This window comes from Canis lupus, chromosome 24, assembly GCF_011100685.1.
Source record: "Canis lupus familiaris isolate Mischka breed German Shepherd chromosome 24, alternate assembly UU_Cfam_GSD_1.0, whole genome shotgun sequence".
Taxonomy (NCBI): domain Eukaryota; kingdom Metazoa; phylum Chordata; class Mammalia; order Carnivora; family Canidae; genus Canis; species Canis lupus.
The window spans coordinates 40681520-40697409 of record NC_049245.1 but is presented as its reverse complement, the minus strand read 5'-3'; the positions used below and the strand labels follow the sequence as shown (position 1 = coordinate 40697409).

Sequence of the window (15890 nt, the reverse complement as noted above, 5' to 3'; positions counted from 1 at the left end):
TCACACACACCACATACATATGCACATGGGCGTATACACAGTCACATGTACACGCACAGGTGCACACAGAGGCACAGGCACATACAAACATGGGCATATACACATTCACATCCACATCCACAGGTGCACACATATACATATTCACACACAGGCACACAACACACACAGGCACTCACATACACACACACACACGGGCATATACACAGGTACACACACACATACACACATAGGCTCATACACACCCGCAGGTGCACACATACACATACTCACACACAGGCACATTCACACACACACAAAGGCACAGGCACATACACACTCATATGCACACATGGGCACACACAGCGGTACATACACACACTCACATACACACATGGGCATGCAAGTACACACACATACACACTCACAGATGGGCACACATACACATACGGGCACATACACACTCACACACACACTCACATACACAATCACATGTGAGCACACACACACACACACACACACACACACACATGCTGTGTGCTCTTCTTAATTGTGCTAGGCAGCCTACGGACTCATCTCTCCCTGGAGGCTCTTCCAGGGAACACTTGAAGGAAGCTCCAATAAGAAGGTCCAGGCAATGTGACCAGAGCACACATGCTTCTCGTGACTCCTGTCTGCTGAGAACTAGTTCTTGGTGGAAACACTGACACACCTTTTGCTGTTTCTCCGAGGGCAATTTTCCAAGTGTGAGATGTGCCATTTACGGTATTTGAATAACCTGATGCACCCACTGGAGACCTGAGAACCCATTCCTGTGATGTCAGCAAGAGTGGAAGTGTAATAAATGGCAAAATCAACCTAAAATGTAGATCACTGAAGATACAGTGTAGGGGAAGCCTTCTTCAACAGATAGGTACTGGGTCCTTATATATGCCAGACACGCTTCCAGGACGAGGCTTCCCAAGTGGGCTCTGGAATTCGACCCAATTTGGCTACTCACGATTTGTGGGAATTTAGACAACTCACTGAATCTCTTTCTGACACAGTTTTCTCATTTCTAAATGTTCTCGTCTTTAAATATCTCCCTTCCACACAGTTTTTGTGGGGATTATTCCAAATTGAATGACCTCACATCTCCTGGAAGTGTATGCATCAGGCACTGCGCTGAATGTTTTGGAGACTTTATTCTTTTGAATTTTCACAGCAATCCCATGAGGCATATATTATTACAGTTCCCATTTTACAGATTAAGACATAAGTGGCAGGAGGGAAAAATAAATTTCCCAGAATCTCACAGCTGGTAGGCAATAGGGCTGAAGTATAACTCCAGACCCAAAGTTCCTTCTCATCTTGCTCTACTGCAGCATGTAACACAGAGCCCAAGCTTAATAAACAAGAGATGTTGTTGTTCGTATCATTATTCCCCAGAATTTATTTTCTCTGCCTACCTCGCAGGGTTGTTTTACCAACTGATGAAATAATTCTGCCTAAATGCAATGGGCTCTTCTTATTTTTAGTGGAATCTGGGTTAATTAGGATCTTTGTCACTAGTCAGTGCATTCAAGTATTTTAAAACGACTCATTAAAAACATTCCAAAGCTGAATATTGGCTCAAGGCATATTTTCATAAGGCTGCACCCGTCTGCACTGGCCCTGCTGTGCAGCCAACGCACCCCAGGAAGTATAACAGATTTGGACTCCCTGAAAGGATCTCGCTCCCCAGTCCTCAGAGCCAAACCGAGCCACTTGACTGAACCCCTTTCCAAACTCTGAAAATAATTTTATAAATCGTTTATCCTCAAGAAACATTGACTCCAACAGAATCTTCAAAAAGTCACATATTTTTTAAACCCAAACTCAAAAGTTGGGATGCTATTGATCATTCTCTGCTGTGGGCTGTCCTTTGTACCGGAGGATGCTCAGTGGCCCCCCTGGCCCCTACCCACAGAAGCCCGAAATGTAGTCTGTTGCCAACCATCCCCACACTTGTAACAACTGAAAATGACTCCAGATATTGCTAAACGTTCTTTGGGTTGGGTGGGTGGCATAACTGTCCCTGGTTGAAAACCGCTGATCCAGGGCAACATTTTGAAATGATCATCTCTAGGGCCCTCTGGGATGTGCTCTCCACTATTGCCCTGATGTTTCTAGCCATGCTGGGTGGGGCTGAGGATGAGGGACAGAGATTTATCAACAGTGTGACCTAGTGCCATGTTTGCATTTTCGACCCAGGGCCCACATTGATAAGTTAGTACATACCATTTACACTGCAGAGCATCTTGTTATATACTACTCTACCCAAGGATTTATTCTATTTGACCCAATTTGACACAAAGTTTATAGCCATAATATTACTATTTAGTGAATGCTTACAACATGCCAGGTGCTGTGCAAAGGTGTTTGACACACACTGTCTTAACCAGTCTTTGCTCCCAATCTGTCTTAGTGATCGCTGTCTCCGCCGTAGAGATGAGGAGGGTGGGGTTTAGACTCAGTAACTTACACAAAGCCACACAGATGGGACAGGCTTGACCCTGACCCTCAAGGCTCCCTGACTCTGTAGCCAGTGTTAACTATGACACTGTGCTACTTAGTCATGACATAACTGAATACAACTCCATAGGTAGAGGGGACACGTGTCCATGGTTGAAGCCACCTCTTTGAAGGTATCTATTTGTTCCTCAAAGGAGCAATGACTGAGCACCTACTGTGTGCCCACCATCCTCCTAGGCACTGGAACCACATGGGTGGGCCACATAGACAGACGCTCACATTATGGTGCAGAATCTGCTTTTACGTCATAGATCCTGTTGGCATCATCCCCCAGTTATGCCTCATTTTTGTAAGGCACCAATTATTTCCCCCCTAAATATGAAGACATGACTATATTTTACCCTAATGCCCATCACCATTAGGACCCTACAAATGTGCATATTATCATTTAATTTAATGATTGCCCAAGAGGCTAAAGAAAATCTTGCCCAAGCAGCAAGATGTAAGCCTTAGAAAATGGTCCTCCTTGACCTAAAGTGTAAGCTTCGAGCCATTCTTTATACTCTATGAGATTTGTTTTTCCTTCATGTTCAATTTCCAGCTTCATTTATAGATGGAAACATCACTGCACTTCTAAATGTTGATGGATGTGTGAAACTTGATCTATCTATCCATCCATCCGTCCATCCATCCATCCATCCATCCATCCTGAGATTCACTCAGGCACAGGAGTCTGGAGAAAACCAGAATATTTTGGACATAAAGAATAGGACCTCGTCCATTTGCAGGTAAAACTCCTTTGATGTCAAAGAGTTAAACTGTGGGTAATGCATTTCAAGTAATTACTTAGCCAATGACATAGAACAGGATTTTTCTAGATTTTGGTGCTTCACATGGCAGTGACTGAATGAGTTTCCATTTGTCCATCCAGAGGCAAGACTGCTGAGAAATAGGGAAGGGGGGAGAGCCAGGGAAGGAGGGAATAAGGGAGGGAGAGTGAGAAGGGAGAGAGAGTGCTCCATCTGAGTTCCCTGGGAATATAGTTAACAGATTGCAAGCACACAAAAGAAAAAGTCAGCTAGATGGCTTTAAAAAGCTTTGTCAACAGATTCAAACCTGTTTAGGGACTCTGTGGTGGTAAAAGGGGGAAAATGATGCCCCAGCCATATTTGGAGAAAATGTGTATTTGCATATTTATTGCTGCAGGAATTCAAATTTCTTTGTATGGTAGTTGCTAACATTTACAGACAGAGCAGAAGTGTGAACAGTGGGGTGGCAATTTGTTTCTCCCTCGTAGGCTGCAACTCAATTTTGGGGGAAAAATTCTGCTTTCAAGAGCAAGTAGATTACATCCCCAATGGCCGCTTTGGGCAAGTTGGATTGTCTGCCGTGATCACTTCCTGTGCCACTTGGCAAGTGGCCGGTAACACAGCTATGCCATCACTTCTCCACAGTGTTTTCTGAATAATCCTAACCTCATATTAATGTGTTTTGTTTTCAAGTAAATTAGAAAATTCTGCTGCACTATTTGCCTCTGGAAAGTCACAATGCATGACTTGGTTATGCTCTGTGTATGTATGTTAAAGGCTCTGAAAAGTCCTGCAAAAAAAACACATAGCAGTTTGACTTTTGTTAAAGTTTCCCCAATTCAGGGACACCCGGGTGGCTCGGTGGTTGAGCGTCTGCCTTTGGCTCAGGGTATGATCCTGGGTCTGGGGATCAAGTCCTACGTCGGGCTCCCTGCATGGAGCCTGCTTCTCCCTCTGCCTATGTCTCTGCCTCTCTCTCTGTATCTCTCATGAATAAATAAGTAATTAAAAAAAAAAGTTTTCCCCAATTCAATTTGACTAGAAAACATGTTCCTGATGACCCATTTTGTTACATTTGTATGGTGGGCTAGCACTCTAGATGCATTTTAGGAAATTGTAGGTTATATGATTTGCTCTGCTTTCTGGTCCAACTCTTATATTCATACAAACCAAACAGACCTGCAGATTAAACAAGCCAGTAATCATTAAGCTGCTTTAAATGCATTATAGAGTATTTGTTTTAGGGAGCACAAATGAGTCAACCACATAAAATGTTAGTTGCCAAGTCCTAATGGTTACAATTTATTGAGAACTCACTATGTACAGGAAATAGACACCTCAAGTGTCTCATCTGATCCTCAAGATCACAGTAAGGAATAGATATTTCAGCCCTATTTTATAGATGAAGAAACTAAGGCTCTGAGAATTTAAGCAACTTACCTGCATTCACGTGGCTGGAATAAAGCAGATTTCAGATTTGAACTTCAGGTCTCAGCCTGCAACTGCCTTGCCCCTTTCTCTTCTGCCTACCATTGCCACTCAATTAATTAAGTCATGGAGATGAAAATGCAGCAGAGGGAAACAGTCTATAATATTGTAATAACACTGTATGGGGACAGATGGTGACTACACTTATCATGGTGAGCATGGAGTAAAGCATAAAATTGTCAAATCACTATGCTGTACACCTGAAACTAATATAGCACTGTATATTAATTATACTTCAATTAAAAAAGAAATTAAAATATTTTTTAAAAGGAGCATAAATGAAAAGCACTCACATTTGTTGGATGCTGCCCACGTGATCTCTGCCAGAAGGTTTGCACACTGCAGTTTGCATTTGGTATGTATTTCACATCTGGAATGAGAACTGGTTTCACACCGAGGATACACAGGTCTGCCCAACCCCAGGAGCTCATGTTGTTTCCACTGCATTACAAAATCTCAACCAAAGTCACTTGTGGGGAATATGACTAAAATAGACCTAAACATCCATATTTTAATTAATAAGGTAAAAATAAAATCATGATCTCATAACTACAGCCCAAATCCATGTAATATGCTACTGAAGTTAATGAAATCAAGCGTTTGGGCCATAATTAGATGTGCCTTTGAATAATTTGATTCTAAACTTTAAGAAATGTGTTGCTAAGATTTGCATCATAAAGAGATGAACTCAAATTTTCCCGGGGTCTGTAAATACATGGATGAAAGGAAGTGATTTCAATAGTCTACATTTTTCCCCCCACTGGTGAGGGTATTGGATAGACTTTTCAACTACCTGAAAAATGAAAGAAGGTCTGGCCAACACAGTGATTACTGCCTTGAAATGGGAGACCAACTTTTTAGTAAGAAGCAAAACGTAGAAAAGGACCCCTATGACAAGTATAAAGAAAGCTATCTAGGCAGAATGTAATGGAATTTACTTCACATTATAACTCTAGACACCTATCAATCACTCATCTCTTGGATGTCATGTAAGAAAACTGTAAATCCAACTCTGTGCTTTGGGAGATGATGCTATAGGAAAGATCTTCCTGCAGAACACGGCCCCTGGTCAGATAACTTTACATTGTGGAATAAACAAACCAATTATCATCCAAAAATCCAAGAGAAATGTTGTGTTATTTTTGCTACTTAGGATCCCCTTCCTCTGGCCATGAGAGAACTGGGCCTGCCTTGCAGAGAGCACTTACCTTGCTGGAGAGAGTCTCTTGCCTTTCTTGATTAAGGGATGGGCCTATGAGCCGACATAAGCTTATTAGACACTTTTTCCTTTGAGTATGGAATCCTAAAGCAAATGATTCAGAAACAAACAAAAAAGAACAAGCATCAGCTGATTAACTTCATTGGTGGCATCCTAAAGTAAGAGCCCATCAGTTCTGGCTATGACTCCCCTCTCCCCATGAACTTTGTTGCCTTCTTGTTTTGTGTTTGTTTGTTTGTTTGTTTTTCCCAAACCCATTCCTAGAACTTTCCTTTGGAATCTGTTAGGTCCCTTCTTTCCTTTCAATGAATTATTTTTCTGCTTAAGACTATAAGCCATACATTCTGTTGCCTACAAGCAAAGACCTGTAACTGGTGTAGTTCTAGATGAGGAACTTCATAAAAGTCTAATAGTGAACTTGATGAAAGACCAGAGTGAAATAAAACAAAGATGGCTCCATAATCATTCCAATGAGCATCATAGAGTACCCACAGTTACACAAGCGGGCAAGTACATTAACTGAGCAAGGAGGAGTTAAGTCATAAGTTCCACCTTCCTCCCTTTGGAGATGGCAAGTCCAAGGAGCTTGCTTGCTTCATGTGTGGGGAACTCCAAGAAGGGAATGTGTACAAAGAAGGAAGTAGGAAGGTAAGGGAGGGCCCTGACTCTTCTTTTTGTAATATTTCCACATCTTGGTGTTTACATAGAAGTACACTTCGTAAAAATATTAGAACAGAAACCTTTTAAATAAGTAAAAGTCCACCCCCTCTTTCTAACTACTTCCCAGCATGAGTTTTCTAGGGCTTCCACAGCAAAGGATCCCAGATGAGGTGGCTTCCATAACAGAAGTTTATTTTCTCACAGTTATGGGGAAACCAGAAGTCTGAGATTCAGGTGCTGGCAGGGTTGGGCTCTTCTAAGGGCCATGAGAGAAGAATCTGCTTCAGCCCTCGCTCTTTGGCTTGGAGATGGCCATCTTCTCCCTGTGGCTTCACATCACCTTTCTTATCATATGCGGCACATCCAAATCTCCAATTTTTACGAGGACACCAGTTATACTGGATTACAGTCCACTCGAGTGACCTCATTTTAACTTAATTACCTCTGCAAAGATCCCTTTCCAAACATGGTCTTATTCTGAGGTACTAGGGGTTAGGACTTTGACACATGAATGGGGGGAAACTCAGCCCATAATCTACCTGTTGCCCATTGCCCATCCATGGTTTCTAAAGGTCCCCTCTGCTCTACAAGTTTGTTCCTTTCCATGTAATAATTATGCGTGTATATGTCCACAAATATATACGCATGTGTGGTTGCTGAAGAAATTATACAAACAGGATCATACTATACATATTCTATGCATCTTTGTCTTTTTACTGAAAGCTCTATTTTGGAGGTTTGTCCTGTCTAAACACATGCAGACTCATGTCATCCTTTTTGAAGGTTTAATCTTCTTGACTCAACCCTTGTGAAAGGTCTTGATCCAGCACACATCCTTCTTTGTTTTCCAGTGAAAAAGGGGTAGAGCCCTGAGGTTTCTTTGAGTGCAAGTAACAAGAAATTACAGTAGCAGCCTAAGCAAAAGAAACTGCATTCCAGGCTGCTGGAAACTTTCTGATTTGTTCTTGTCAGGAGGGGGGACACAGTGGAGAGGGCTCCCCCAAAGACTGGGGAAGCTCTGAAGGGTCAGGAAGCCAGCCCTGCTGTTAAGAGCCTGCAGAAGCTCAGCGTGCTGCTGCTAAAATGAATGAACTTGCATCCCACCTTCTCCAACACAGTAACACCCCACCTGCGGCAATTGGGTGCCAAAATATGGCTGATCCAAAAAAAGATGCACTGTAAGTGTACAACACACATCCGATTCCAAAGACTTAGCACAAGGAAAATAATGTAAAATACTTTGTGAATAATTTGTATGACAATAACATGTTGGTGGTATTTTGGATATGTAAGGTCAAATAAGATATATAATTAAAATTAGCTAAACCTGTTTCTTCTTACCTTGTTTGGTAGCTATTAGAAAATTCAAAGTTGTATGTGTAGCTTGCGATGGTGACTTGAATTATATTCTGTTGGGCCACTAGTCGTTTCCTCTTTCCTTGCTGAAAGGCCAAAACACTGGTGTAGCGAGTCTACTTGGCCAAGCTTCGGTCACATGCCTGGTCTCCTGGCAGTACCCTATGCGGTACTGGCTTGTGGATTCACTGTCCCTGCAGGGTGGCCCACAGCTGGGAGCAGAAATACCTGAAAGGAAATTAAAGTGGTCAGAAAGAAGAAATTGATGCTGGGTGGCAAAAAACTATAAGTGCCCAACATGAGCAATTAATGCCTGGCACATATTCGGCAATTAAAATATATCTGTTGGGAGGCATGAACACATGAGCGAGTGAATAAACATAGTACAGTTGTGATTACTCTCTCCTCTCACTGTGACCCTCTTCATCACTTCCATCCTGGACCTAAAAGAAGCCACATTTCATTTGTAAATAACTCCAGATTGTTGCTTTCATGAACTCCGTATCTAGTGCTATTTATTTGAGTTACCATTTTGTGGGCACTAAATGCTGTTATGACTCATTCATCTTGTTTATCCATTCCACTTTCACTGAGCTAGTCACAAAGTCACTTCTGAGACCTCTTGTTTCTCTATCTACACTCACGCCTATAGGGATCTCATCCAGGCTCATAGCTTAAATATCAGATATCAGATGATATTTAGATTTAAATATCAGATGTGTTGATAACTTCCAAATTCATATCCCCAGGCCAGACCCCTCTCTCTCAAATTCAAGATTCTGCCAAATATCCAACTACCTACTTGGCATCTCGGCTTGGATGACTAACAGACACCTCAAACTCAACTTGTCCAAAATGGAAACGATGCCATTTCCTCTTGCAGCCCTCCCCCTGTAGGGAAACCATAGCTTTATCCCTCAGTTGGTCAGGCCAAAAACCCTGGAGCTCTCCCTGGCTCCTCCTTTCTGTGACAGTGCTCATAGACTCTGCAGGAAGTCTTGTTGGCTCTAGGGTCAAACACAGCCAGTCTGATCACCTTCCACCATCTCCAAAGCCCCACTTGGTCCAAGTATCCTCATTTCTCCAGGACTGCCAACATAGTTTCCTTGCTGGTCTTCCTGCTTGTCTCCTGCCTGCTAACAGTATATTTTCAGTCAGTGTCCAGAGGGTTTTCTGATATATAATTGTCACATAACATTGTGTTTGTTTTAGGTGTACAACATAATGACTTGATACATGTATATACCATGAAATGGTCACAATAAGTCTAGTTGCACATCCAACACCTCACACAGCTACAGTTTTTTTCTTGTGATGAGGACTTTTAAGATCTACTGTCTTAACAACGTTCAAACTTACAATACGGTTGTGTTAACTATAGTCACCATGCTGTACATTAAATCTCCAGAAACTATTTATCTTTTTAACTTAGAACTTTTGAACACCTTCACCCATTTCCCTACCCCCTGCTCCTGAGCTCTAGCAATACCAATCTGTTCTGCTTCTATGAGTTTGGTTTGTTAGATTCCATATATAAATGAGATCATACAGTATTTGTTTTTCTCAATCTGACTTATTTCACTTAGTATAATGTCTTCAAGATCCATCTATATGTTCTCAGTTGGCAGGATTTCCTTCTTTTCTGTAGGTAACTAATATGCGAGATATATATCACATTTTCTTTATCCATTCATCCACTGGTGAACACTTAGGTTTTTGCTATGTCTGAGCTATTGTAAATAATGCTGCAATGACATGGGGGTGCAGATGTCTTTTTAAGAGAGTTTAAGTCATAAATTATGCCATGTCACTTCTGTACTTAAAACCCTACAAGGTACCCATTTCACTCAAAGTAAAATCCAAAGCGCTGACAATGGCATTCGGTGCCCTAAATGATTCAGCACCACCTACTCCTTTCCTCTCTGCTTTCTTTCCCTCCTCCCCTGCTTGCTCACACCTCTACAGCCATCCTGGCCGCCCTGCTGTTTCTCAGACATGCCAGGTACACGCCCTTCCCTATGTCTATGGCTCATTCCCTTCGAGTCACTCGAGTAGCCCTCAAGTAGCCTCTTCTCCAAGAGGACCTCCCTAATTACCATATTATTTACATTTTGGAAAAGTAGTCCTTGATAAGGAAATTTTTTATGACATAGGGTTGATTGACTAAAAGGAAGCAACAATGCTATGTATTCACCAGAAGCTATCATTATTCAAAATATATGCATGGGATCCCTGGAGGGCTCAGCGGTTTAGTGCCTGCCTTTGGCCCGGGGAGTGGTCCTGGAGTCCTGGGATCAAGTCCCACGTCCGGCTCCCTGTGTGGAGCCTGCTTCTCCCTCTGCCTGTGTCTCTGCCCCTCTCTCTGTGTGTGTGTCTCTCATGAATAAATAAAATCTTTAAAAATATATATATGCATGTGTAGGCACTGTAAAATAAAGGTCTGCAACATGCATATTAAAATAACTGGAATTGGGATGCCTGGGTGGCTCAGTGGTTGAACATCTGCCTTTGGCTCAGGGCATGATCCTGGGGTCCTGGGATCGAATCCCACATCAGGCTCCCCATGGGGAGCCTGCTTCTCCCTCAGCCTATGTCTCTGCCTCTCTCTGTGTGTCTCTCATCAATGAACAAATAAAATCTTTTAAAAAAAAAATAAATAGGGATCCCTGGGTGGCGCAGCGGTTTGGCGCCTGCCTTTGGCCCAGGGCGCGATCCTGGAGACCCAGGATCGAATCCCACGTCGGGCTCCCGGTGCATGGAGCCTGCTTCTCCCTCTGCCTGTGTCTCTGCCTCTCTCTCTCTCTCTCTCTGTGACTATCATAAATAAATAAAATAAATAAATAAAAAATAAAATAAATAAAATAAAAAAAAATAAATAAATAAAATAACAGTAATTATTACCTAGAGGACCCCATGCCTCACCCCAGCCATCTTGATCACATTGAATCTGCTTTACTCTTTTTCCCTATTGCACTTTTCACTTTTGAACATACTTCGTACAATAACATACTAATTTACTTACCTATTTTATCTATTGCTTTTTTGCTTGACCTATCCTGTTTAAATGTGAATTCCCTAAAGGGACTTTTCCCCCCTATTTTGTTCATTGATTTTGTTCTAAGTGTCTAGAGAAATGCCTTACATGGAGTAGATATTCGCTAATCATTTGCTGAATGAATGAACGACCCTGAAATCAAAGACTAAGAGTCCACCCTCAAGGAATTTGTGATCTAGTATATTTGCCTTCCTAGAAACCAAACCTCTTATTAAAATTACCCTTTGCTAATAATGAATTTCCATTGTCATCCAGGGTGGACTGTTTCTTGCTCATCACAAGAAAGGAATTGGCCAAGGTCATTTAAAGGAGAAAATAGGAAATATATATTTATTTTACCAAAAGGAGCTTTGCTGGCTGTTCTCAGCCTCTTTCCTGCCAGCAGAAGCCTCAGTCCCTTCCCTATTTATTTGCTATGTTAAAGTACCTGATCTTCGTAGAAACTAGATAATGACCTATAACGTTATCAGGACTACACTGCTGCATCTCTAACATGGAGAAAATGCATTTGCATTTTATGATGCCGAATGCTCACCCACTTCATGACCTTACCATCTGTTTCCATCTGTGGAATATTCCAAACGACCAAATAACATTAAAATCACCTAAAAGAGTTTCTTTATTAGTGATAAACTTTTACAATTCAATTTAAAAAGTTTATAGTCCTGAACGCTGTGAGAACTACCATTTTCCAAAGCACCATCTTGCTCTTTATCACTGGGGTCTGACAGCAGCTCTGACCTTTCCTAATATCTTTTACTGAAAGAAGAAGATTTGAAAAGTAGATAATAAATGACCAAAGCTTTATTGATATTATGATGTGTAATATTTAAAACTGGTTATGGTTATTAGACCACAGGAGATGATGCCTTATTACATAATCATCTGTTCCCTGTAGGCCAGCTCCTTTTACTGATAAAACATCTTTTATGAGTTTTAAAACTTCAGAGCCAATAAAACTGTGCAGGAACAAGCAGGATTGCATGTTGCTCAGCACATCATCAGAATTCTTGGCCAGATTCAAAGGCTAGACAGGTTAGACCTGCTGATCTCGGAGAAGGAGAGTCCAGCTGGGTGCATGAGCTCCTGGAGAACTGCTAGGGAGGGGGCTCCCTCGTAGGTGCAAAACTAAATCTGTGATCCCACAGAAGATTCATATTCTTCTGGTTGTGATAAAGGGAGTACTAGTCTAAGGATTTGTCCAAGGACATCCTATTTGTTCACAATCAAGAATCTTAACTAACAGAGGAAGATGGACATCTTCTCCCTGCCCATCCCAACACACGGCCCATCCAGTTGGCACCAGCAGCACTTCCAGCATTGATAAGTTTAACTTCATCATACACATCTGGGAGCTAATGCCTTGGACAAGGAGAGAGCTAAGGGATGCCTCAACTGTCCACTGCCTCTAATTATTTTCTGCTCTACTCATGTCCTCAAACCCTCATATAGCTCCGCCTATTCCTTCCAACATCTACAGCATAAATCAGTTGCAAGAACAATTTTGGAAAATTTGACCATTAAGCTATTTGTTTTAACCATTTAATTACTATACCTTGCAACAAGATTGATTCCAAGTAAGGGAAATTCTTCCCTTCTCATTCTTTGTCAAATTGTTCTGGACCTCTTTTATTCTTCCAAATGAGTTTTATAACATATTCAATGGGAAAAACCCTGTTCCATGTGATTCCAACTAACATGTCAATTTATAGATTCACTCGGGGTAATTTGCATCTTCATAATACTGAGGTTTCTCATTTACAAACATGATCTCTCTCCCCATTAACTTCAGGTGTGTAGAGCTATCAACTATCTCACTATATCCAAAAATTAAATCCTGTTATCACAAATTAAAACAAACATTATTCAGACATGTGCACTACACAATGCAATAATGAAGTCAACAACAAGAATTGTCAAAGAAATTTTTACTACACATATATCTTACTATCCTGATAAATGTCTGAAGTGAGATGGGGATCTGAGTTGTTATAATTTAGCTTCCTTTAAGTTAAATTATAAGCAAAAGGAGGAGTGATTAGACAAGACATCTAGACCTCTTCAGCAGTAAACATAGCTATAAACGTAAACAGATACAGTGCTTGGCAATCACTACTTTAAAATATAAGAAACTGTATGGCTAAGGGATAATAGTTTTATTCATTTGAAAATGATGCTAGATTCTACAAATGGCAAGGTTCTTGCAAAGTATTCTGGTTGTTTTTCTAACATGATCACTCTAAACTCATTTGTTAATCTTATCAGCTATTGGAATCACATATTTTTAATTTTTTAAAAAACCATCCTGTTTATTTCCTGGAGCAGTAGATGTTTCAGATCTGTGCTGAAGAGAAATTTACATAAAACAGCTCCAGAAAAAGTTTATTGGAGCAAATAATCTCTGAACTAGATCTCTAATTCCAGAATCTCATAGGAGTTGAGATTTATATCTGTAGTTCAATAAGCAATGGCATTTTCATTTTGTTTGTTTATTGGCCTTGTTCACCCAAAAGAAGAAAATACAAAATTTAATACCTGGGTGATCCAAAAATTTCTAGTAAATAAAAAATGGAAAGCCATAAGATCACCAATTATGAAAACAAATGCAAGATGAAGCAATGTATGAATATAAAGATCTAGTCATGCACTCATATTGTAAAATTTCATTATATTACTTGATGAAAACCTGTAACACCAACACTGGCTTAAGGACTAGCTTTCCTCTTGCCTTTCTGGACTTCACACAAACAATGCTAGCTGTTCCGTAACAAATAATGAGTGACAAATTATAGGAAGATGACTACACATAGAAAGAAAGAGAGAATAGGATTTGGGAAATATCTTACTTAAAAATCGACTGGTGTAGAAATCCATCCTATTGGTTCTATTTCTCTGGAGAATGCTGACTGGTACAGGTACTGAAAAAAACAGGGCCTCCTGGGAACTTTAGTAGAAAAAAGAGTCAGGTGCAGGCACAAACTCCTTCTATCACACGGAATGACGACGTGGCGGGTAGAAGCCCATCTTATCTGTATCTTAAGCAACACAGTGACTTCCGTTGACTTCTGGGTTCTACACATTTGGATTTACATTTTTGGAATACATTAATCTTTGATCTCCTTCCACCTACTCCTAAATTATGGAAGATGGTGTCAGAGGACAGCATTTTTAGAGGGGTTTTCTTTATCCAATTTGTTTACCCCAAACCCTGGAGGAAGTGATCTCATCAACCTCATCCAGAGAACTTGAAAGTGGCTCTTCCACCCCGTGTAAACAACATTTATATTTGAACTGTTGACATTAATAAACACTTTATTCCACCTTCCCCAGACCATTCCTTTATTTGTTCACTTGAATTATTCATATACATTGATCTCCTCAATTATATTGCCTCTCCTTTGAACAGGACTGTAGCTCTTCCCTCAGCCTCGTTCACTGTCACACAAGCAACATGTATTAAATCAACTAATTATACCCATGAGCATATTTTGCTGCAGATATTCTGGCTACAGTTATGAGTGAGAGATGCCCAAATTTTTCCACCATTATTTCCACATTGATACCTCTACTTTGGTTCACTGTGCTTACAAGAATCTTCCCTCCATATGATCCACTGGGTCTTTCTATCACATCATGAGGTCTCTGCTCCAAATCACATGCTTAAGGAGATCTCTGCCAAGCCCTGTATCTAGGGGAGCTCCCCTCTTTCTGCTTCAGGCCTACTCTATCCCTGCAAGCTATTTTATTTTCCTCCCTCTCACTCATTACCACTTGAAATTATGTTACGTACTTATTGGCATACTTGGTTTATTGTCTTCCCCTATACTGCAAGGAAAGCCCTATAAGGTCAGGGATTTAATCTGATTATTCAACTGGGGCACAGCAGGCAAGCAATGAACACTTGCTGAATAAAGGTCAGATGCCCATGTCACTAAAGGTTTTGTTTAGTTGGCCTCTCTGGACAGGTTATGAATCTGAGAGCAACACCCATGTAGTGGAAACCTATCATGTCAGGCAGAGAACCAGGGGCTTTACACATTTATGTGGATATTTTTAATCTTCACAGCAACTGCATGAGGTAGATATATTAGCCACATTTCATAGATGAGAAAATTCAGACCAGAAGGAGAGGCAGCTAGTAAGAAGCAATGCTGGGGTTTGAAGTCAAATCCCACTGGCTCTGCCTCTGCATCCTATATAAACAATCCTACTGGTCCTACAAAGTTCATTCTCTCTCCTAGAAGCAATTCCATAAGAGAAATGGCAAAATAATTTTGAACAACCCTTACGTTGTTAAAACAAGCATGGCTGTATAATTTGTGAGCCCCCATGCAAAATGAAAATAAAGTCCCCCCCCCAAAAAAAAGAAAAGAAAGTCCCATGTTAAAAGGTGATTAAAACTTTGAAGCAGGTGGCAACAGGGCACTAAACTAAGCATTGAGGAGTATTCCACAGGCCTAAGTGACCATCCACGTTGCATTCCCAGGAAGACAGCCCTGGAAACATGAATATATACTTTCATGGTGATTAATTTGGAAGGGATGATTCTCTTGTTAGTTTGGGAGTGTTCATCAGAAATTCAGCAAGCGTCCACCTAATAACACTCTGCACTGTGTTTTCTCCTTAGCCCTATGGCCATATTGGCCATAACTGAAGAGTGATTTCAGGCACAGCCTTTCTGTGGCAATTAGGCTCCTGCAAATTCCATTTGGTTTCCAGTTCATAAGAGGAAGCAGGAAAATTTGATTATGGACTCCTCAGGCCTGAGCAGGTGTCAAAATAATTTTTCCAAACCAGGAGGTAAAGCTTCCTGACAAGCAGACTCTCTTGGCTG

At 41.0% G+C, this 15890-nt stretch overlaps 1 long non-coding RNA gene across 2 annotated transcripts in view; it reads right to left on the bottom strand.

Annotated features, from left to right (window-relative positions):
- The window catches only part of LOC111092033, a 184667-nt gene extending 170335 nt beyond the window's left edge, over window positions 1–14332 (bottom strand). For both annotated transcript variants that reach the window (XR_005378003.1, XR_005378002.1), the window contains exons 1-4: window positions 13903–14332; window positions 7987–8229; window positions 5975–6069; window positions 5060–5136 (exon numbers count right to left, since the gene is read on the bottom strand). This is a non-coding gene — a long non-coding RNA (uncharacterized LOC111092033). The remainder of the gene's footprint in view (window positions 1–5059; window positions 5137–5974; window positions 6070–7986; window positions 8230–13902) is intronic.
- Between the last annotated feature and the right edge of the window lie 1558 nt (window positions 14333–15890).